General features: G+C 51.3%; 1 protein-coding gene across 3 annotated transcripts in view; it reads left to right on the top strand.

The window, feature by feature from the left end:
• Positions 1–22,237, top strand: part of LOC148017661 (dynamin-like protein ARC5) — a 130,431-nt gene that overhangs the window by 99,199 nt on the left and 8,995 nt on the right. The window lies entirely within an intron of this gene.

The raw sequence follows: 22,237 nt of genomic DNA, 5'->3' as shown, positions 1-22,237 counted from the left end.
TGGTTTGGATAGGATGTGCTCACAGGTGTAATTCCAAGAACCCCGCATCAAGCTATGGCTCTTCGATACATTGGTCACATCCACACTACTTTATGGAGTACAGATATGGGGGCCCAATCTTGACCATCGTAGTAGATCAGGGCGCACTTATGACAGATGGAGGTCGATCGAGAAACCCCTAGTGTCCATGATATCCAGGATGATCGGATGTAAGGCCTTAGTGCCACATGAGATCATCAGAGCCAAGCTAGCAGCTACACCGATTGTGGTAGAGGCCCTCACCCAATCGATCACATACATACATAGCCTATGGGACTTATCGAGACACAAATATGTACGGTTGGCCCTTGAGTCCTCGAGGCAGCTTGCCAAAGAGGGTGATACTTCATGCTGGTATGCACAGATGTTTGCCTGGTTTGAGCTGCATGGCTTTAGCATGGACAAGCTACCCCCCTTCCAGTACTCCCTTGATGCACCATCTCTTGATCTGAGCAGGTTAGAGGTTCGCAAGATCATCAAGATGGATCTTACCCAGTTGGATATCAGGCGGATATGGTTGATGCCAGAGACTTGTGAAGCTCATTGTGTAGAGCAGACTATACAAGCTCCGTTGCCCATCGTCACTGACTTGCCATTGCGCTCCCGCAACCTTTGTCTCTCCGATTGACCCGCCATAGCCTCCCCCCCCACGACCCAATCGTTCCGTCCGCCTGTCCCCTCCCGCGACGCGTTGTGTCCCCCCCCCCCCCCCCAAACTCCTGCGCTGTCCCCCGTCCCTTTCAACTGGCAGCTCTAGCCCCCTCACCCGCGTGACTTCAGTCTGGAAACATCTTTTGTGGCGCCCGGTGCCCCCATCACTGTCAGAAAACAGAACCTCTCCCCCTCCTCTTCATCAACATCGCACACCACCCCCACCCCACCCCAGTTGCTCCCTCCATTTGCAGCAACGCACCCCCCCCCCGGGCAGCAGTTCAATAGTGTGATCGACATGTTTTTCAATAGGGACGCGTAATGGAAATCTTTGGTCAGACGCCAGCGCACTCAGCAAGTGCCCCCCAGTCAAACACCTTGCGCGTAGTCCTATCTGAGGAACAGCTCTTAGCCGTCCGAGCTAAGGACGTGGAGCTAATGGAAACAACGATATATGGTCAGGTAGTAGGAGATTCCCCAGCCAGGGCCCAGCTTCGAGACTGGCTACACTCCACTCTGCACATCAGGACAGCGCAGATCGAGGAGGCGGTCCTATTGGGCCAAGAGATCTTCATGGTCCGGCTTAGCTCGGTGGACGCAGCTCGCGAGTTACTCGCCTGTTCACCATACGCGTCCACAAAGGGGGTCATACACATGGTCCCTCATACGGGGGCTTTACTGTGGAGGCGTTTACACTCCACAACAGGTTTCTTTGGCACCCGGTCACCCTTCTTTTCCCTGGCCTAGCGATTGAGTATTGCCAGCTGGTGGAAGACTTTCGACGGCTTTTTGGCACTATCCTTCCCGCGTCCTTCGCGGATCCAATGATAGTTGCAGGAGTCCCAAAGGTATGGGTGGCAGTGAAAGAGGGCAAGAATATCCCACAGTTCCTAGAGATTGAGGCGGGCGGGCACTCCTTTAGGCAGTAGGTCATTGTGACGGGGCAGCCAAGGCACTGCGTGCGCTGCTACGACTTTGGGCATTAGGCAGCAGGTTGTACGCGTTTTGGAGCCAAGGTGGCTCCGCTGACAGGCCCGCATGTGGACGTTGATGGCTTCACACTGGTCCAAAGATGAGAGAGAGGGAGACGGCAGGGGGGACGCACTCAGTGTCTCAGACCCACCCTCGGCAGCAGGGAGTAGGTGGGTGTGCGACGCCCCCTCGGCAGAGCACTCCAAAGCCGCCCCCCCCGACGCCAGCCCCACCCGGCAGGACCGCACCCCCCCACATCCACCATCCGCACCACAGACTACCTCTCCTGAGTTCCCACAAGCCCCACACCCACCGCCCTCCTCAGCCCATGTCCCTTCCCCCCCCTCCCCCCTTTACCCTAGCCCACAGCCCCTCACTTCGAGGACCACCAAACCCCCCTCGACACCCGCCATGTAATTTTGTCCATCCTACCATCCCTCGATCATCCTCCCCCCACCACCTCCCGTACCGAGCACCCCCCTTGATCCGCACTTGCTTCAAGCAATCCCCCCCAGACCCACCCCCCCTCCTCCCACAGGAGGTGATGAGCCACACACGCCTACATCCTCTTTGCACCAGTAATCCGCCTCCTCCCATACAGCCACCAGCTCATCCACCCCTACCGCCCGTCACACTTTCCCGATATAGGCACACCTATTGCCACAGGAGTTCTTCCGTAGTGACCCATGGTCCTACTTGGGAGTTGCGGAGCGCGGAGAGTTTCCACTACCTCTAGAGGTGGGGATCTTCGTGGTTCGTAAGTCAAGGAGGGGCAAGGTCCATCTACTAGCACCACTGGATGGACCAAACTATGCTTTTTTTCTTCAGTGCTCTCACTTAGGGGACTGGACGACGACATTGATAGAGGAAGAGTTGAAGAGTCAGGTGGCGGGCCACACCTCCCATTGGATGGGAGGACTAGCATTGTTTGCAGAGCAGTGGCCTGGTTGCATGATGACATTAACTGGTGGGCTGGTGCCGAGGTCCCTCACCTGAGCATTATCTTTCGAGCCCCTCCACAGTGGAGAGCTCCGAGGGATGTGATTGAGTGGCCCTTGGCACAGGCGGCCCGTTTCTACCTGTGCACAGAGTCTCGACTGTCAGCATGGCTGATAGATGCATTGATAGTACCACCTGGCACTTCTATCAGCCGTATGGTCTGGCCGAGGGCCACCATGGGAAAATGAAGCTCGCCGTCTAGACCGGCGGCAAGGCATACCTGCATGCCTCATATCTCCTCATCGTCATCAGCAGCCTTCACACCGAACAAATGCCTGTTCGGGCAGTCACAGGTTTCCCCATGAGCTTACACCTTGCATCCTGGAATGTGAATAGCCTCCACTACAGTGGGGCACGTGGTTCTAGCAAATGGATTGTTCGGTAGGAGTTGCAGCTTGCTCTTGCTGGATGGATTGACATCTTACTTCTATAGGAGCACAAGCTAACCCCCACCTAGGCCGAGCGGGTAGGGAAGGTACTCCCAGGCAGCTCGCACACTTACTGGGAGCACGCCATAGGTGCCCATGGTAGGAGTGGAGGCATATGCACCTCTATTGGTCGGAGTCTTACGGCTTGTTTTGGAGACCACTAGACGATAGTGGCAAGGAGGGTGCTATGGATCAGATTGGATATTGGGGACTCGTGCCTTGGAGTCCTTAATATTTATGCCCCTACGAAGATTAGGGCACACAGTAGGTTCTGGGTGGAGATCGCGGAAGGACTTCCAGAGGTGGACTCTTGGATTGTTGGAGGAGACTTCAATAACCTAGAGGCTTTGGAGGACCAACAGGGTAGAGGAAGAAACTACCAGGGCATGGCCAGGGAGGAGCAGGAGGCATGGGAGGTGTTTCTACTGGCAGTAGGAGTACGTGGTGCCTGGAGAGACCCTGCCTTCCACGGGAGGGAGAGGCCGCTGGACTTCTCTTGGGGATACAGGCGGCTAGGTGGAGTCCTGTTGGAGCAGTTGGACAAGTTTTATGTGGGAGAGTGGGGAGGCTCTCGGGGAGGCTAGATTGGGTAGTTGGCGGGCACCATGTTGTCCGATCATTGCCCGGTTCTCCTAACACTAGATCCCCCAGCATATGCCCTAGATACAGGATCTTGTCGGATCCCTGACTCGATATATAGGAGGGGGGAGGTGACGAGACAGATAGAGCAGATTTGGACCATAGAGTGGCGCAGGAGGGGCCAGATCGCAGAGGAGGTTGCAGAGGCCCTAGCTGAGTCAAGCAGAATCTGCCAAGAGATAGCTAGGCAACAGAGCTGGGAGGAGGAGAGAGCACTCCGGCGGGACCTTGTAGCCGCGTAGAGATTTATTACAAAAGGGCACCAGGGGATCCTACTCTCCACGTACAGGAGGTGCGTGCGCGAGTATCTATTGCTGGCCTAGAGGACAGGCGCTTAAAGTTCTCTTTCCGCACCTCAGCAGCTTTCTAGGCGCGGAAGGGGGAGACAATGTGTAGGGAGTTTTTTTAGGTGCACCAGCCTCTTACCTGAGGAGAGCAGATATGCAGCCTTTGAGATCAGTATGGGAGAACCCGTTCTAGCCTAGACGAGGTGATGGAGACTGCCACCGACTACTATAGTCACCTCTTCCAGCAGGAGACAGCCTTAGCTAGAGGACTGCAATGTAGATAGCAGGTCTGGGATAGCATCCCATCCCTCATCACAGAGGAGATGGGATGCTCCCTCCTAGCCCCCTTCACAGAGAAGGAACTAGAGGAGGCTTTCCATACACAGGATGGGCAGAAATGCTTGGGAGAAGATGGCCTCTCTAAGGCTTTCTTTACTACCTTTTGGGACGTGGTGAAGGACCCCCTACTGATGGCCCTTCAGGAGATTTTCACTTTAGGACAGATGCCAGGGAGTCTATCAGTAGGCCTTATCAGTCTTATGCCCAAAGGGGAAGACCGGTTGGAGCTTTCCCAATGGAGACCGATCACCTTATTGTCAGTGGCCTATAAGGCACTGGCAAAGATAATTGGTAGGCGACTACGCCCCTTGCTTCCAGACATCATCCATTATACACAGTTAGGCTTTGTCCAGGATAGAAGCATCCTGGACAATGTATTCATCTTCTTTGAGGCGACATAGTGGACCCAGTACAGTGGACAGAGACTGGCCGTACTACTCTTGGATTTTGAGAAAGTCTATGACACGGTGGACTGGGATTTCCAAGAGGGCACCATGGTGAGGTTGGGTTTTCCCCAGGCTTGGATTTCTGGGGTCTCCGCACTTTACAGATCGGCCACCAGCAGGGTTCTCATAGGAGAGAGGCAAGGGGAGGAGTTTTGGCTAGAGAGAGGGCTCCGACAGAGCTGCCCCCTGGCCCCGTACTTGTTCCTTCTCTTTCCAGAGGCGATGTCTCACTTCCTCAAGTCACGTGTGAGCGGTTTACGTGGCCTTCAACTTCCAGTTAGAGAGGAGACCAAGTTGTTAGACTCATAGTATGCAGATGATACAATGCTCTACATAGAGGACGACGAGTTGATGGTGGAGAGAGTGAGGTTGGCTCTTGAGGTGTTTTGTTCTGCAGCGGGAGCAAAAATCAGTTTGTTTCCTCACAGATCCGGACTCTAGCACGGAGTGGAGGGTCCACTTGGAATTTAGATGGGTGAGCAGAGGACAAACCGTCCGGTACCTAGGGTTCTAGGTGGGACTCGACATCACTCCCGCCCAGCAGTTTCTTCCAGTCCTCGATTCTATTCGGAGAAAGCTCACCTACTGGAGCATGGCTTGCCTCTCACTAGCCAGCCGAGCCCTGGTAGTTAACCAGGTGCTCCTACCAACGGCTTGGTACATCGCCTCGTGTTGGTGCTTCTCCTGCTCTTGCGTAATGCAGCTTCGCTGCCTAGTGCGGAATTTCCTTTGGTCCGGGTCAGACAGCTCCAGGGATTCCAGGGCCAAGGTGGCATGGGCGACCATTATACGGCATCAATCAGAGGGAGGGCTTGGGATCATAGACCCAAAGTATCAGAGTATGGCCCTCCTAGGCAAGCTAGTTGTCTGCGGCATCATACCGGGAGGGCAGACCTGGAAGGTCCTATTGCAGGAGGGTCTTTAGGATTGTAGACCGAGGCTTGGTGGTGAGTGGAGACTGTCCCTGAGATGGATCTTCACGTCAGCCTAGATATCCCCCCTCCCCCCCCCCCCCCCCCCCCCAGATCACCCTTCCTACGTGGCTTGCTCTGCGTGTGGTAGGGCCTTCCTAAGGCCCTAATCCAGAGCCCCCCAAGCTGCCAGGAGGAGATAGACCATCATCCGGTGATTTGGAACCCCCTGTTCAAGGACGAGGAAGGGGCACAGATTGGCGAGTGCCCCCACATCCAGTGAACTAGTTGGGAAGCTGGCGCGGCTTGTACCATTAGGACATGGTGGGAGGTGTACAGGATGGCAGACGAGGAGTTGCTGAAGCAAGTATCAGGCTGCTAGCGAGGAGCTGAGGAGAAGGGAGATAGACGTAACGATACCTCAGGAGTGGCTTGCTCTCCCGATCCGAGAGCCGATAAAGCCCGGGGAGGTATGGGCCGCTAGGTTTTCACCAAGCAGGCATCCCTCTACAGGTGGCAGGAAGAGTGGGTGGCGCTCCACCTGGGACCTTTTTCACAGTGCAGGAGGGGGGGCGTCTGGCTCTTGACAGAGGATAGTACGATGAGGGGATAGCTGTCCTTTGATGGTGGTTGGCCTTCAGGGGAAGACATGGCGGCTGGACCCTTTGGTCTTTTCGTAGGAGCTTAGAGAGTAGCTCCTTTGGATCTTGGAAGGAAGGCCACTTGATGAGTTGGAGTGGGATCCGGGAGAGTGGCTTTGGCCGGCCACTGCGGTCGCCAAGAAGCCACTGAGGTTCCTGGAGTACACTGCCAGGGTTGGCAAACACGTACTGATGCAGGAGGACATAGATTGGGTGGCGTCACGCAATAGGCACTGGGTGGAGTACAGCATTATGGAGCCGTTTTGACGGACCTTCTTGCGCCATTTATGGGACAGCTGGAGGCCAAGGAGGGTATCGTATTTTTTATGGCTGGTGGCACATGGAGGCTTGGCGGTGGGAAGCTGGCTTGCCTAGATGTAGAACGAGGGAGTTTGTAAGTGTTGCACACAGCAGTCTATGGAAACCCCAAAGCCTTGCCTTTGGTCATGTGAGGCAACACAGCTCGTATGGAGAGGAGTATGCCGCATCCTGCACCGCATAGCACCCAGCCTTGGATGTATCCTTGGGGTGCTTTCTGCTGGTAGACGGTCAGCCAGGGCCGTCACCTTCCGTATGAGGCTGGGATGCAGGATACGATATTCATTATCGAGGCAAGGTCGTGTGCAGTGGTGGGTTTAGAGGCTCTACCCATCCGCCAGGTACTGGAGCCCACAGAAGACTGCTTCGAGGTATGGGAAATCATAGGGAGTCTTACTGGCTGGCATATCTGAAGGCACGGTGTCAGGTGGCTTTCGGTGGAGAGAGACATTCAGTATAGGCGACCTTAGCAGAGCTCTGGACCTCCATCATCCACTCCCTTTGAGGCCGATGGGATCTGGTGCAGGGCAAGTCCAGGGTGAGTCCAGGAGCTCCGAGGTCATTTCATGCGCACTTGGGGCGGCTAGGACCTGTTCTTGGTGATGCAGGCAGGCAGCCCCAGATGGCGATACACCCCCCCTCCATGGCTTCTTGCCTCTATCCCCCCCAGACCGCCTTGAGAGGCTTGTATATATGATGTATTTGTGACTTTCACCAGCTCCAGCTTGGTCTGTTGAGCATGAGCAGTTCTTTGTATTCAGTTTTTTTCTGAAGTAATATAATTAGCCACACTTTATTTGCAAAAAAAAAAAAGTGTAGAGCATACTTGACACCATTGAGCACCGCTCAAGCTTGGCATTCAGTCACGAGTGTACCGCGTCATCAAGAGTAGCTGCAGCAGCCCCATTTGAACCTGAAATTCAGTGTGATCTGCATTGGAAGTTGCACGTGGTTTTCTGTGAGCATTTGACAGATGTACTTCAACCATAGATGCTTTCAATGGTACACTAAACCATCTGAAATTCTTGGGAATATATATGACTTCAATCTTGAGCACTTGGACATGAGAATGACGAAGTAAATACTCAGGTCTGAAAGGTAATAGCAGGCTGAGGCTGGTTACACACCGCTATTGCCCGCCCAAACAACTAGTCTGGTGGGCTAAAGTGCCAGACCATCTGAGGGGTAGTATGAAAGGTGTCTGAATCTGAAATCCACAAGAAAGCCTCCCTTTTCTTTCTCATCCTCTTAGAGTTGCCCTGCAACCTCTCCCATCTCCCACGAAGAGTGTGGACTATCTCTGTCCAAATCCTTGATAAAGACACCCAAGTGGGTATATCCTAAAGATCAATGACCTGCCTACATCTCACAGTCCATATGTACCAAGCTATAATGCTGGAAATCAGTTCCCATCTATGACAATGTCCTTGAGTCCACTGTGTTTGTGAGTAGTCTGGAGTAGGGATCCTGCTCAAATGCTGTCCAATGATGAGAAAAGAAATGCTCCCCTAAGTGTTCTCATAGCCACATGCTGGACCTCTGTCTGTGACCCAAGCTACAGCCCCCCATGTCTCCACCATGGACTCCGCTGTACCATGGAATACTATCCTAAAAGCTCTCCTCCAAATCTATTGGGCTCTCGGGCAGTCCCATAGGCAATGCCTTTGTGTCTCCTCTAGCTCACCACATGGCGCGCATGGGTCCGTGCCATATCCAAGCCAAGTGCCAACTGCTAAACTCCTATGGGCTAGAAGCCATAGAAAGAGAGATCTTCTGGGGCCTGAAGCTGTCGTGTAGCCGCCTCCAAAAGTCATATAGGAACTCATCTGAGACTCCCTCTCTATGCCAATGAGGGGTGGCTGCAGGCTGTGCTCTAATCTTGCTCATTTGTATCCTCCGTTGTCCGAATCTAGTAGTGTAGTCAAAGAAGGGGATGTCGGATGGCCTATCAAGGAAGGGATCCCTCCACACCCACTCTCCTGGATCCCACTGAAGTCTCTCTAGAGGCCTCCTCCAGTATGCCCAATATCTCCATCCATCTATAAGACAAGTGGTTGGGTCTGGGTCTATGTGCCATTTCCTTTCAAAGTGTGCCACTACTTTGATTCTCTGCCTGGAGCAGCCACTGAGTGCTGTAAGGTCAAGGTTGTCCTCTCGCTGGAGGTGGCCATCCTCCTCAACTATGAAAGTGAATGTCCTGCCTCTGCTAGATGCAATGATTGCTAGAAGGATATCCCCTCTAGAGAAAAGACCAATCCAAGTTTGAGAGGAAGCTGTTTTAGTTTGCCAATCTAGTGGAATCCCTTCCATCACGGCCTCAATCATAGCCTTGGCTCCCCTAAGACCATGTAATCTCTGCCTTCGGGTCTCGTGTGGTAACTCTTGAAATGTAAACCACTCCCCCACTGATGTAGCAACCTGTAAAGAGAATCTCCCCCATGATAAGTGTATCCGCTGCCCAATGGTGTGGCCTGACTGTGATCTCAAATAATGATTAAAGAGAAGAGGCTGTCTCCTCTTCTCTTCGGTAGTCAGGGGGAGTTGGTGGAGCCCTGGAGATACAGATCTCCAAGCTCTAATAATGGCCGCTACAAATCTGACCTTGAAGCTCCTCCCTAAATCTTTGGTGCTGATCTCCTGAAATATCTAGTGAATGCTGGGCTGCCATGGTCCTTCATGTGTAGGTGTCAAGTCCTCTAGCCTCCCCATTAGAAGTTTCTTCCAGGGCTCCTCACTTGGAAGCAGACCCCTAACAATGAGCTTGACCAATAAGGCTTTGCTGTGACTATCTGGGTCAATGATCCCCAATCCTCCTCTAGATCTAGGCTGTATGATGACATCCCAAGCCACCTTTGCTCTGGCTAGACTCCCATCTCCTCCTAACCAAATGAACTTCCTGATGAGGAGTTTCACTTGGCCGATACTCGACCTAGAGAATGCCCAACAAGAAGTGATGTACCACATGGTCGCTAGAAGAACTTGGTTGCCAACCACTTCTCTTCGTGCCAGTGAGAGTCTCGCCAAGCTCCAATACAAAAGCTTCAGTCTGATGCTCAAAAGGAGGGGTGGCAGCTGCTGCTCTGAGGTAATGTCAATCTCCACGCATGGCATCCGAGATATCTCACAACGGTCCCATGGGGACCCATGTGAAATCCTCATGTGGTCGCCAGTTTGGTTGTCTAGTGTCGCATACCCAAAATCCATAGGATTTGTGCCAACTAATTAGTGCTCTTGATGCTCTGCAAAATGTCTCCATGGCTGTTACAAAGGCTCTAAAGTAGCCCTCATTCCCATCCAAGTAAATTGCTGTATCATCAGCAAACTCCACATCAAGAAGCTCCTCAAATTCAAGGATGGGTAGCTTGATGCCTCTGACACCTGTAGATTTGTCTCTCAAGAAGAAACTCATGGTCTCTGCTACAAATAGAAACAAGAACAGAGCAAGTGAACATCCCTGTCTAACTGATCTATGGATGCTGAATCTATCTCCTCTTGCCCCTCCAGTCATGACCTGGCTATGTGCTAAAGAATAAAGAGCTGCTACACACTTGAGCCACTACTCTAGAAAGCCCATCCTCAGCATTGTACCCTCCAGGAACTCCCAATCCACGCGATCATATGCATTCTCAAAGTCAAGAAGGAGCACAATAAGGTCTTGCCTCCTGGATCTAGCCAAAGCTGTGGTCTCCGAGAAGGTGAAGATGTTGTCCAAAATGTTGCTCTCTTGGATGAAGCCTGTCTGAGTGGGGTGTATAATATCTGACATCAATGGTGCCAACCTAAGACTACTCGCCTTTGCAAGGATCTTATAGGTAGTTCCAAGCTATGCCTCCACGAAGGGGGTCATTCACATGGTTCCCTGGTACAACGATTTCACAATGGAGTCGTTTGAGCTCGACAATAGATTTCTCAGACACCCAGTCACTTCACTTTTCCGCGGACTAGTGGTAGAGTACCGCTAGTTAGAAGAGGACTTTGGTCGGCTCTTCGGCACAGTTCTTCCTACCTCCTTTGCAGATACTATGATAGCTGCAAGAGTCCCCAAGTTACGAGTGGCCGTGAAAGACACAAAGAGTATACCCAAGCTCCTGGAGATAGCGACTCGAGGTCACTCCTTTAGGCAGTAGGTCACAGTGACCAGGCAACCAGGGCAGTGCGTGCACTGCCATGACTTTGGGCACTAGGTAGCAGACTGTACGCGCTTCGGAGCCAAGGCGGCTCCATTGACAGGCCCACAGGTGGATGCTGACAGCTTCACATTGGTCTAGAGACGATAGAGAGGGAGAGAGCTGGGGGGGCTGCAGCCAGCTCTGCAGACGCAGCCTTGACAGCATGGAGTAGGAGGGCAAGCAATGCCCCCTCGACAGAGCATCCCCCCCAACCAACCACCCCCCCCCCCCCCCCCCCCCCCCCCCCCCCCTCCCCCCAAACACACGTGCCATGTACATCCAACCATCCCACGATCCCTCGATCTTGTTCCCCACCACCACCTCCCTTGCCGAGCACACCCTCCCGGTTCAGGTGATCCTTCCCAGACCCACCCCCTCTCCTCCCATAGGAGGTGATGAGTCACACACGCCTACATCCTCCTTGCACCAGCAGTTCTCCCCTTCCCACACAACCACCCGCTCATCTGCCCCTGCCACCCGTCACACTTTCCCGAGACATGCATAGCTATTGCCACAAGAGTTCTTCTAAAGAAACTTGATCCAAAAGTAGTGAAGGCTGTTTTAATTGATTACTCACACCAATGGAAGGCTTATAAGTGCTATGTTCCATCTACTCATGAGACTTTGATAAGCTTTGATGTGGTATTTGATGAGCTAGTATCTTGGTATGATGCTAAGCAGGTAACAGTTCATGATGACTCTTCACAAAGTACTTATGTTGAAAATGGAATGCAGGATATTACTACTGCTTGTGGACCTATGCGTGATGTAGTTCTTGGATAGGAAGATTATGCAGTCATGGATCTCATTCCACTAACCCGGATGTGTCAAAGAGGGGGAGATTGGACATGGATAAAGGCAAAGAGAAGGCACTTGATGATGTAACAGGTCCGTTGATATCGGGATATGATTCCACTGACAGCTTGGAGAGTGAGCTTGTCATACCTACAATTGTTACATCCGATGTTCAGCAGAGGTATGTACCGCCTCATGAGAGAGTAGGATCAACATAGTGCACCACAAATACGAAGATCACAGCGAGAAGAAAAACTTGCTGAGATGGCAACAGTATGGATTGTTATTGCATTAGCTGCATCCAAAGGTTGGAACTTATATTAAATGGGCGTAAATAATGCCTCCTTGAATGATGATTTGATGGAAGAAGTCTACATGGATCAACTGGAAGGATATTTAATTTGATGGATATTTTTTGTGAAATATGAGACATATTACATTTAAAGAAATATATACAAGGATAAGGCATCAATAGTGTAGTGATGCTTTCAATCCTAAAATCAATATGCATTACAATCAAAGTTTTGGGAGGAAGAAATAAAGTCAATTCCTTTCTATTTCTTCCTACATCTTAAGGGGAGAGATCTTAAGAGAGTGCTAAGGATAGGATAATATAGGCATCATCATCCCATGACATCAAGCTAGCATTCACATATTGAAATTTCATAGTGCTACTAAGAATGGTAGTTGAGGATATTGAAATCTCTTATGTTTGGAGATTGAAGACCGCAGCGGAAGTGTGAAAGAAGCTTGCATCTTTGTATCAGCACAAGACATTTGCCCATAAGATTTCCCTCGAGAAGAAGTTGCGGATGCTCAGTCTTGATGATTCCTCCTCTTTGAAGGAGCACATCACGAAGATGGAGGACATGAGAGGTGAGCTTGCCTCTCTTGGTCGGAGGATATCCTCTGAAGACATGGCTATGATTCTTTTGACTCAGCTACCATCTCCTTGATTCGATGTCTTCTACTCCAGCCTTATCACATCGAGGATCTGCGAGTCACTCTAATGGGAGGAGCTTTCATCGCTTGTCTTGGAGCATGATGAGCGACTCAGAGAGGTTGGGGCCAATGGTTCTGGCTCCACCAAGGAATTTACTGCAGGTATGGGTGGAGGAAAGAAGAAGGCACAGGCCAAGGACAAGAAGTAGGAGGACTAGAAGGATGAGAAGGAGAAGAAGCCGGAGTGTCCTTACTATGGGAAGGGCACTCATCAGGAAGAGAAGTACTAGCAAAAGTACCCCCATTTGAAGTCAAAGGAGAAGGATCTGAAGGATTCGAAGGCTGCCTCGACAAGGATAGACTTCTTCATTGTATCAATCCATCATCATTGTATTAGCATTCTTCTTCAGCTAGTGCAATATTCTTCCTTTATCCTTTGCTATTAGTCCATCATCATTGTATCAGCATTCTTCTTTAGTCAGTGCAGTATTCTTCCTACATCCTTTGCTTCCTCTCTTTCTTTCTCTTTGCTTCTCTCTGTGTTCGTGTTTCTCTTCTGTTGTGCACTCTCACAACATCATGACCAGCGCCATAAGAAGCATTTGTAGGACCAGCACTCATCCATTGAGCCCCAAAGCACTAGGGGGTGCATATGCATTACCATACACACCGCTTTGTGCCCTAGGCATCATGCTAATGCTACCATACATCGGGTTGTGCATTCCACCAGCCATACTTGGATTCCATGCATTGGACCTCCAGCTATCCCATAGGCGGCACCAAAAGGTTCGTCAAAAAGGCTTCGTGATACTGTGCTCCGCCCAGTGCTTGCTATGTGACGACGCCCACTCCATGTCTTCCTGCATCAGTACGTGTCTGCCAATCCTAGATGTATACTCCAGGAACCTTGGTGCCTTCTTGTCGACCGCAGTGGCCGGCCATAGCCATTCACCCAGATCCCACTCTAGCTGATCAAGTGGCCTGCCCTCCCAGATCCAGAGGCACCACTCCCTGAGCTCCTCCTAGAAGACATAAGGGTCGAGCCGCCATGTCTTCCCCTGAAGGCCAATCACTCCAATCCTCCTCCATGAAAGGACAGCTGTCCCCTCATCTTGCTGTCCTCTTTCAAGGGCGAGACATCCCCCTCTTGCATGGTGAAGGTCTCATGTGGAGCGCCGCCCACTCTTCCTGCCACCTGTAGGGGAATACCTGTTGGTGAGAACCTTGCAGCCCATACCTCACTGGGCTCTACCGGCTCTCGTATCAGGGGAGCAAGCCAGTCCTGAGGTATTGATGCGTCTATCTCCCTTCTCCTCAACTCAACTCCTCTCTAGTAGTCTGATACTCGCTGAAGCACCTCCCCGTCCACCATCGTGTACACCTCCCGCCATGTCCTGATGGTACGAGCTGGGCCAGCCTCCCAACCAGCCCACTTCCTATCTGTGCCCCATCCCGATCTTTGACCTGGGGGTTCCAAATCACCGGCTGACGGTCTATCTTCTCTTGGCAGCTTGGGGAGCTTTGGATTAGGACCATACGGAAGCCCTGCCACACACAGAGTAGACTGAGTAGAAAGGGGGATCTGGGAGGGGTGATTTGGGCTAACATAAAGATCCATCTCAAGGACAGCTTCGAGTCACTGCCACGGACTACTAGCTTGGCCAAAAGGGCCATACTTTGATATTCTGGGTCTATGATCCCAAGCCCTCCCTCAAACCGATGCTGGATGATGGTCGCCCACACCACCTTGGCCCGGGAATCCTTGGAACCGTCTAACCTGGACCAAAGGAAGTTCCGCACTAGGTGGCGAAGCTAAACTACATAGGACGAGGAGAAGTACCAGCACGAGGCGATGTACCAAGCCGTCGCTAGGAGGACCTAGTTAACCACTAGTGCTCGGCTTGCTAGGGAGAGGCGAGCAGTACTCCAATAGGCCAGCTTCCTCTGAATAGAGTATAGGATTGGAAGAAACTGTTGGGCGGTGGGAGTAATGTCGAGTCCCACCTGGAACCCTAGGTAACAGATGGTATTGCCATTTGCTTACCCATCTAATATCAGGTGGACGCCCCACTGCGTGCGAGAGTCCATGTTTGTAAGGAATTCAATCGACTTTGGCCAGTTGATTTTCGCTCCCGCTGCAGTACAGAACACCTCAAGAGCTAGTGTCACTCTCTCCAACATCAACTCATCATCCTCTATGTAGAGTGATGTATCATTTGCATACTCTGAGTCTAGCAACTCTGTCTCCTCTCTCACTGGAAGTCAAAAGCCGCGTAACCTGCTCACACGTGACCTGAGGAAGTGAGACATCGCCTTTGCAAAGAGTAAGAACAGGTACGGGGCCAAGGGGCAGCCCTACCAGACCGATCTCTCCAGCCAAAACTCCTCCCCTCGCATATCACCTATGAGAACCCTGCTGGTAGCCGATCTGTAAAGTGCGGAGACCCCGCGGATCCATGCCTAGGGGAAGCCCAACCTCACCATGGTGTCCTCTAAGAAATCCCAGTCCACCCTGTCATAGGCTTTCTCGAAGTCCAGGAGTAGTACGGCGAGTCCTTGCCCAATGTGCTGAGCCCACTCTGCCACCTCAAAGAAGGTAAATACATTGTCTAGGATGCTCCTATCCTAGACAAAGCTTGTCTGTGTATCATGAATGATGTTTGAAAGCACAGGGCGGAGTCGCCTACCAATCATCTTAGCTAGTGCCTTATAGGCCACTGACAATGAGGTGATCGGTCTCCATTGGGAAAGCTCCAAACGGTCTCCCCTTTGGGGAGAAGACTGATGAGGATTGCCGAAAGACTACTTGGCATTTGTCCTGAAGTGAAAATCTTCTGGAAGGCCATCAGTATGGGGTCCTTTACCACCTCCCAGTAGGTAGTGAAGAAGGTCTTAGAGAGGCCATCCTCTCGTGGGCATTTCTGCCCATCGTGTGTATGGAAAGCCTCCTCTAGTTCCTTCTCTGTGAAGGGGGACTAGGAGGAAGCGTCCCATCTCCTCCATGACGAGGGACGGGATGTGATTCTAGACTTGTCGTCTACATCGATGTCCACTAGTTGAGACTACATCTCCATCACCTCATGTGGGCTAGAACGAGTCCTCCCATACTGATCCCTAAGGTTGCGTATTTGCTGTCCTGAGGTGCGGGGCTGGTGCACCTGGAAAAACTCCCTGCACATCATGTTCCCCTTCCGTGCCCAAAAGGTTGCTAAGGTGCGGAATGAGAACTCCGAGCCCCTGTCCTCTAGGCCAGTGATGGCTGCTCCCGCATGCACCTCCTGTGCATGGAGGGTGGGATCCCCTAGTGCCTCCTGCAATAATCTCTGTGTAGCTACAAGGTCCCGCCGGAGTGCTCTCTCCTTCTCCGAGCTCTACTCCCTAGCTTGTAGGGCTGCCTCCTGGCAGATACTGCTCGACTCGGCTTGAACCTCTGCAACCTCCTCTACGATCTGGTCCTTCCTGCCTTACTCCTTGGTCCAAATCTGCTCAATCTGTCTCTTCACCTCCTCCCTATAAATCGAGTCAAGGATCTGATAGGATTGTTTGTCTAGGATAGATGCTGGGGGATCAAGTGTCGGCAGAACCGGGCAATGATCGGACAAGGTGGTGCTTGCCAACTGCCGTACCTGGCCTCCACGAGAGCATCCCCACTCTCCCACATAGAACATGTCCAACCACTCCAGCAGGACTCCACCTAACTGTCTGTATCCTCAAGAGAAGTCCGGCGACCTCTCCCTCCTGTGGAAGGTAGGGTCTCTCCAAGCATCGCGTGCTCCTACGGCCAGTAGAAAGACCTCCTATGCATCCTCTTCCCCAACCATGCCTTGGTAGTATCTGCCTTTGCCCTGCTGGTCCTCTAAAGCCTCCAGGTTGTTGAAGTCTTCTCCAACAATCCAGGAGTCCACCTCTAGGAGTCCTGCTGCAATCTTCACCCAAAACTTGTTGCGTGCCCTAACCTTAGTAGGGGCATAGACATTGAGGACTTCAAGACACAAGTCCCTAATATCCAATCGGATCCATAGCACCCTCCCTGCTGCCACTATCGTCCTGTGATCTCGTACACAGGCAGTGAGACTTAAGCCAATAGAGGTGCATACGCCTCCACTCCTGTTGTGGGCACCGATGGCTTGCTTCCAATAAGTGTGTGTGAATAGAGGTGCATACGCCTCCTGTTGTGGGCACCGATGGCTTGCTTCCAATAAGTGTGTGTGAACTGCCCAGGAGTACCTTCCCTACCCGTTGGGCCTCGGCGGGAGTGAGCTTGTGCTCTTGTAGAAGTAAGATGTCGATCCATCCGGCAAGGGCAGGTTCTGTAGCTCTTGCCGAACAATCAACTTCCTAGAACCACGTGCCCCACTATAGTGGAGGCTATTCACATTCCAAGATGCAAGGTGTAGACACATAGGGAGACCTTGGATAAGGAAAAAGAAACGATGCCTGAGGATGTGATAGGTCCACTTACAGCAGGTTATGAGTCATCTAACAACGACAATTTGGATAGTGAGTAGGGCATTCCGTCTATTATAACGCCTAGAGCAAGGTAGAGTTGTTATGTACGGCCTCATGAGAGGCAAGCTTAGAGTGAGCCACAGTTACGGAGATCTCAGAGAGTCACAAAACTAGTTGACATGTTTACATACACTGGTTATTCAGGCCACCATTATGCATATATAGCTAGTGTGACAGGTTACAAAGAACCTACAAAGTTTGATGATGTAGTTACAGATGATAACTAGTGTGCTGCCATGGATGAGAAGTATGCAGCCCTAGCTGAAAATGAGACATGGGAATTGGTTGCGTTTCAATCATATGCTTCAACCATAATGAACACGTGTAGCTCAAAGAGGCATCAATTATCTGAATCCCATGGTGTTGACTTCAATCACAGACATGTCAGTGAGGGGGAGATTGGATAAGGGAAAAGAAAAGATGTTTGAGGATGTAACAGGTCCACTTATAGCAAGTTATGAGTCATCCAGCAGTGATAGCTTGGACAGTGAGTTGGGGATTCCTTTTGTTATGACGCTCGGTGCAAGGCAGAATCGGTATATACCGCCTCGTGAGAGGCAAGCTCAGAGTGAGCCACAGGTGAGGAGATCTGAAAGGGTTAGAAGACCACTTGATAGACTTACATACACTGGGTATTCAGCCCATCATTATGCCTATATGACTAAGGTGGAAGGTTTCAAAGAACCCACTTAGTTTGATGAGGTAGTTGCAGATAATGCTCAGATGAGGGACCTCGGCCCTAGCCCACCAGTTAATGTCCATCATGCAACTTGGCCATTGCTAGGAGAAAAGTGCTAGTCCACCTTCTCCCATCCAGTGGGAGATGTGTTCTGCCACCTGGCTGTTCACCTCCTCCTCTATCTGAGTCGTTGTCTAGTCTCGTATGTGAGAGATCTGAAGGAAGAAGGCGTAGTTTGGTCCATCCGATGGTGCTAGTAGATGGATCTTGCCGCTCCTAGACTTGCGTACCATGAAGATTCCCACCTCCAAGGGTAGTGGGAACTCTCCGTGCTCCGCAACTCTCAAGTAAGATCACGATCCAAGATCATGGCCCATTGTGAAAAAACTCCTATGGTAGTAGCTGCGCCTGTCTCGGGAAAGTGTGAGGGGCGACATGAACGGATGAACTGGTGGCTGTGTGGGGAGGGGAGGGGGGGCTAGACTGCCGGTGAGTGGAGGATGTCGGCGTATGGGAACTGTGGGGAGGGGGGGGACGTGGGCCCTCGGGTGAGGCGGCCTGTGACGCCTCCATGGGGGGTGGATGTGTATAGGCTTGTGGTCCTGTCGGGTAGGGCGAGGAGGGGGGGGGGGGGGGGGCTGTGTGGTGCTCTACTGAGGAGGCGATGCTCGCCCTCCTACTCCCTGCTACCGTGGCTGTGTTTAAGGGGCTACCTGTAGCCCTGCCTGCCGTCTCCCTCTCTGTTGTCTTTGTACCCGTGTAAAGCCGTCCACGTCCACCTATGGGTCTGTCGGCGATGCCGCCTTAGCTCCGATGTACGTGCACTGTGTTGCGTGGTGCCCAAAGTCATGGCAACGCAAGTACTGCCTTGGTTGCCCAGTCACAATGACCTACTCCCTAAAGGAATGTCCGCTTGCCTCAATCTCTAGAAACTCAGGTATATTCTTTGTTTCTTGCACTGCCACCCGTACCTTTGGGACTCGTGCGGCTGTCACTGCATCCGCGAAAGAGGCGAGAAGGACAGTGCCAAAGAGTTGTCCAAAGTCTTCCACCAACTGACGATACTCTATCGCTAGTCCCCAAAAGAGATGGGTGACTAGGTGTCTAAGGAACCTGTTGTGGAGTGTGAATGCCTCCAGTGTGAAGCCACTGTACCAAGGGACCATGTAAATGGCCCCCTTCGTGGAAGCATAGAGTGAATTGGCTAGTAGCTCACGGGTTGCGTTTGCCGAGGTGAGCCGAACTAGGAAGATCCCTTGACCCATTAGAACCACCTCCACGATTTGCAATGTGCCAATGCGTAGCGTGGAGTGAAGCCAGTCCCGAAGGTGGGCCCTGGATGGAAAATGTCCTACTACTTGACCAAAAATCGTTGTTTCTTTTAGCTCCAGTTCTTTGGCATGGACGGCTAAGAGCTATTCCTTAGAGAGGACGACGTGCAAGGTGTTTGACTGGGGGGCACTTGCTGAATGCACTGGTGTGTGATTAGAGGTTTCCATTTTGCGTCCTTGCTGGTAACCTACCAATCACGCTGTAGTGTTGCCGGGGGGGGGGGGGGGGGGTTTGCTGCTACAAAAGAAGCGAGCAATAGGGGGGAGGGGGGGTTTTGTTTTCCTGCGGTGGGTAAAGTCCTGGTCTCCATTGGTGGCTTGATTCCGCCCGTGGGGGCCTGACGGGCTGAGCCACAAAGCGAGGGATGCAGGGGTAGCCTGGGGGGGGGGGGGCAGCCCGGCCGTCGCGATAATGGAGGCGTGCACTGTAGGGGGAGGCACCAAGGCGAACAGGCAGGAAGAGGGAGACATAGTGGCGGGCAGAAAGGAGGGGGGGTGGTGCGGGGGCGCGATGGCTACTTGGAGGAGGGAGGATCGTGATGGCGGCCAGACGGGAGGGAGGCGCAGTGGGGGCCAGGGAAAGAGAGGGGGCGTGGTAGCTGCCGGGAGGGAGGGGAGCGTGAAGGCGGCCAGACGGTAGGAGGGAGGCACAGTGGCGGGAAGGGAGGGGGCGTGATGACGGCCAAAGGAGGGGAGAGTCGCTATGGTGGCAGGCGCAATGGGGGAGGCGCGATGGTGGGCACACAGCCCGTCGGTAGGGAGCTTCGTTACCGCCTTTTTCCCACTTGCATCGGCAAGTTTTTATAAGTAGCAGCCTTCCTAATCTAGTTTCTAACATTTTTCAGCATTATTAAATTATTTTTAGAATATGAATTTTGAAAGTTAATTTCATAAGTATTTCTTCCTCAGAAAAAAAATCTAACTAGCCAATAAAAAATTGGCTAGGCCAATTTATCACTCAAGTATTCTTGAGCACTCGTTAACCCCTAGATTGGCATTAAATAATTAGTTCATGCCTAGACCCTAGTGCCACTAGTGACACTTAAGACTAATTAAGTGACCTAGGTGAATTCCAAAGACCGGGTACCACTTAGTACCTTCTCGTTACAACTTTTGCCTTTGGCACCGATTGATATCTCGAGGTCCTAGGTTCCACATTGTGGAATAAGTGTCCTTATAACAACATGCCATGGATGACGTTTGAAAGCAAGAATTGGGTCCAATACTGGTAATTTTGCTAGTTCCTTTTAAAGTTGCAAGCGACTATATGAAGCCAACATCCCCACTAGAGGTAGACTAGGTTCATGGAGTTCCACAAGGTTGAAGAACTACTTTAAATGGATATCTCTTGCCTTGATGAGCTATTATGCGCGTAGATGAACTTTTCATGTGCTTTAGGGCCTCATCCACAAGTTAGTGGTAAATCTTGCAAAATTTTAATGGTTCGTGATTGGACGTGCATGCTAGGCTCGGACTTTGGGGCCATTTGAATAAGATTCTTGAGGTAGAGTGGGGAAGTGGCACTATGGCAATGGGAATATCCATTCACTCCTTGCCTAGCTTGGGCTTGGTACCCTTGCATTTTTCCATGAAGCAGCACTTTGAGTTCTAGCCCCTTGAAGTAAGTCCACTTAGGAGAAGCTTTTACCTAGGTTGAGGTAAAAAATTTAGTCAATGATATCCAAACCATCCTTACAGCTATGCGCACTTTTAGTTTGCAAAGCCACCTTGGATCATGTATCTCAGGTCCCGTGTGAATTGGACCTTGGGCAATCCCAAATCGATCAATGTAGTTGTTCATGATAGGAAGGGAATAAAAAGCATGTATGCATGGGCCCTTGGTGTGTTTGTTTTCTAGATGGACGGACCAACTTTACCATAATAATCTTTGCTAGGGCCTTTTATGCAAGTGATAGAATAGTCACAATTCTCCTCCTCCCCTCCTCTTCTGTTTCCTTCCTCCCTCTTTCATGCAAAAGGTTGGAGATATTGTCCTTGTCCTAATCTCCTTGATTCAATAAGATTCTCCAAGATGCATCTACCAAGGACACTTGATGAAGGCCAAACCCCATTTAAGGGCCAGCTCATCCCAACAGCCTTCTTTCTAACAAACCTTGTTGCAATCCGCAATTAGCTGGTAATTCTAGGATGTTTGAAACCTGCTTTGAGTTATTCATCCAAAGCTTCTCCACCCTATGTTAAGAAACAAAGGGTTAATTAACATAATCACCCTTTTCAGCTCATTAAACATCCTCAAAACTCAAATTTTAAATGCACCTAAAGTGTCCGAGGGCGGGCCATGTGAGACAATCTAGGCACATTAGAGACATTTGATTGGCTTATGTGTCTATAAATGGGGGATCTATCCAGCCACTCTGTATCCCATGCAATTGCTGCAATCACCCTTGCTCCTATGCCATCTTCACTTGTGGGCAACTGCTCCACCTACTGCCAGTCATCATCGACTGTTGCTGGTTGCATTTTTGCACAGCAGACCACCTTGCTGCTACCCACCAGCTTCCATCCAGCTGCCACACCATCATCTTGCAGCTGCTAGCCAGTTTCTGACCATCTATCTGGCATTTCCAGCATCTGACTAGCTGCATTTGCTGCCGATCAGGCTGCCCTGGCTGACATCATCTTAGACAGTTTGCTGGTTGCATTCTCATCAAGTCTACTGCTGCTCGTCTTCTGGAGTTCTCCTACAGCTTATTTCATTCTCTAGAGGCTGTGTTTGCTGTTGATCACTCCTCTAAGACCGGTACAGTCACGTTTTCTTCATCTTTGGTTGTGTGGCATCTTCTGACATCCAAGCTTTGGTGGTGTGTTGATTTGAGATTGTTTGGAGGCCCTCTTCATCAGGTCTACTGCTTCTTGGCTTCCAGAGTTCTCCTACACCTCATTTCCTTCTCTGGAGGCTATGTTTGCTGTTGATCACTCGTCTAAGACTGGTACAGCCACGTTTTCTTCATCTTTGGTTGTGTGGCATCCTCCGACATCCAAGCTTTGGTGGTGTGTTGATTTGAGATCGTTTGAAGGCCATCTTCATTGACTTCTCCACTTTGCCTGCTCCTTGAAAGATAGTGGTCTAAGTTTTTCTCAGCTCTTTGGACATACATTGTATCATTCAGTTCATCAAGTC

The sequence above is a fragment of the Lygodium microphyllum genome, chromosome 22 (genome assembly GCF_053477565.2).
Source record: "Lygodium microphyllum isolate KBCC chromosome 22, Lygodium_microphyllum_v1.1.10, whole genome shotgun sequence".
NCBI classification, from domain to species: Eukaryota; Viridiplantae; Streptophyta; class Polypodiopsida; order Schizaeales; family Lygodiaceae; genus Lygodium; species Lygodium microphyllum.
Note: the sequence above shows the minus strand (reverse complement) of the source record. Positions and strands in the feature narration are given on the sequence as shown.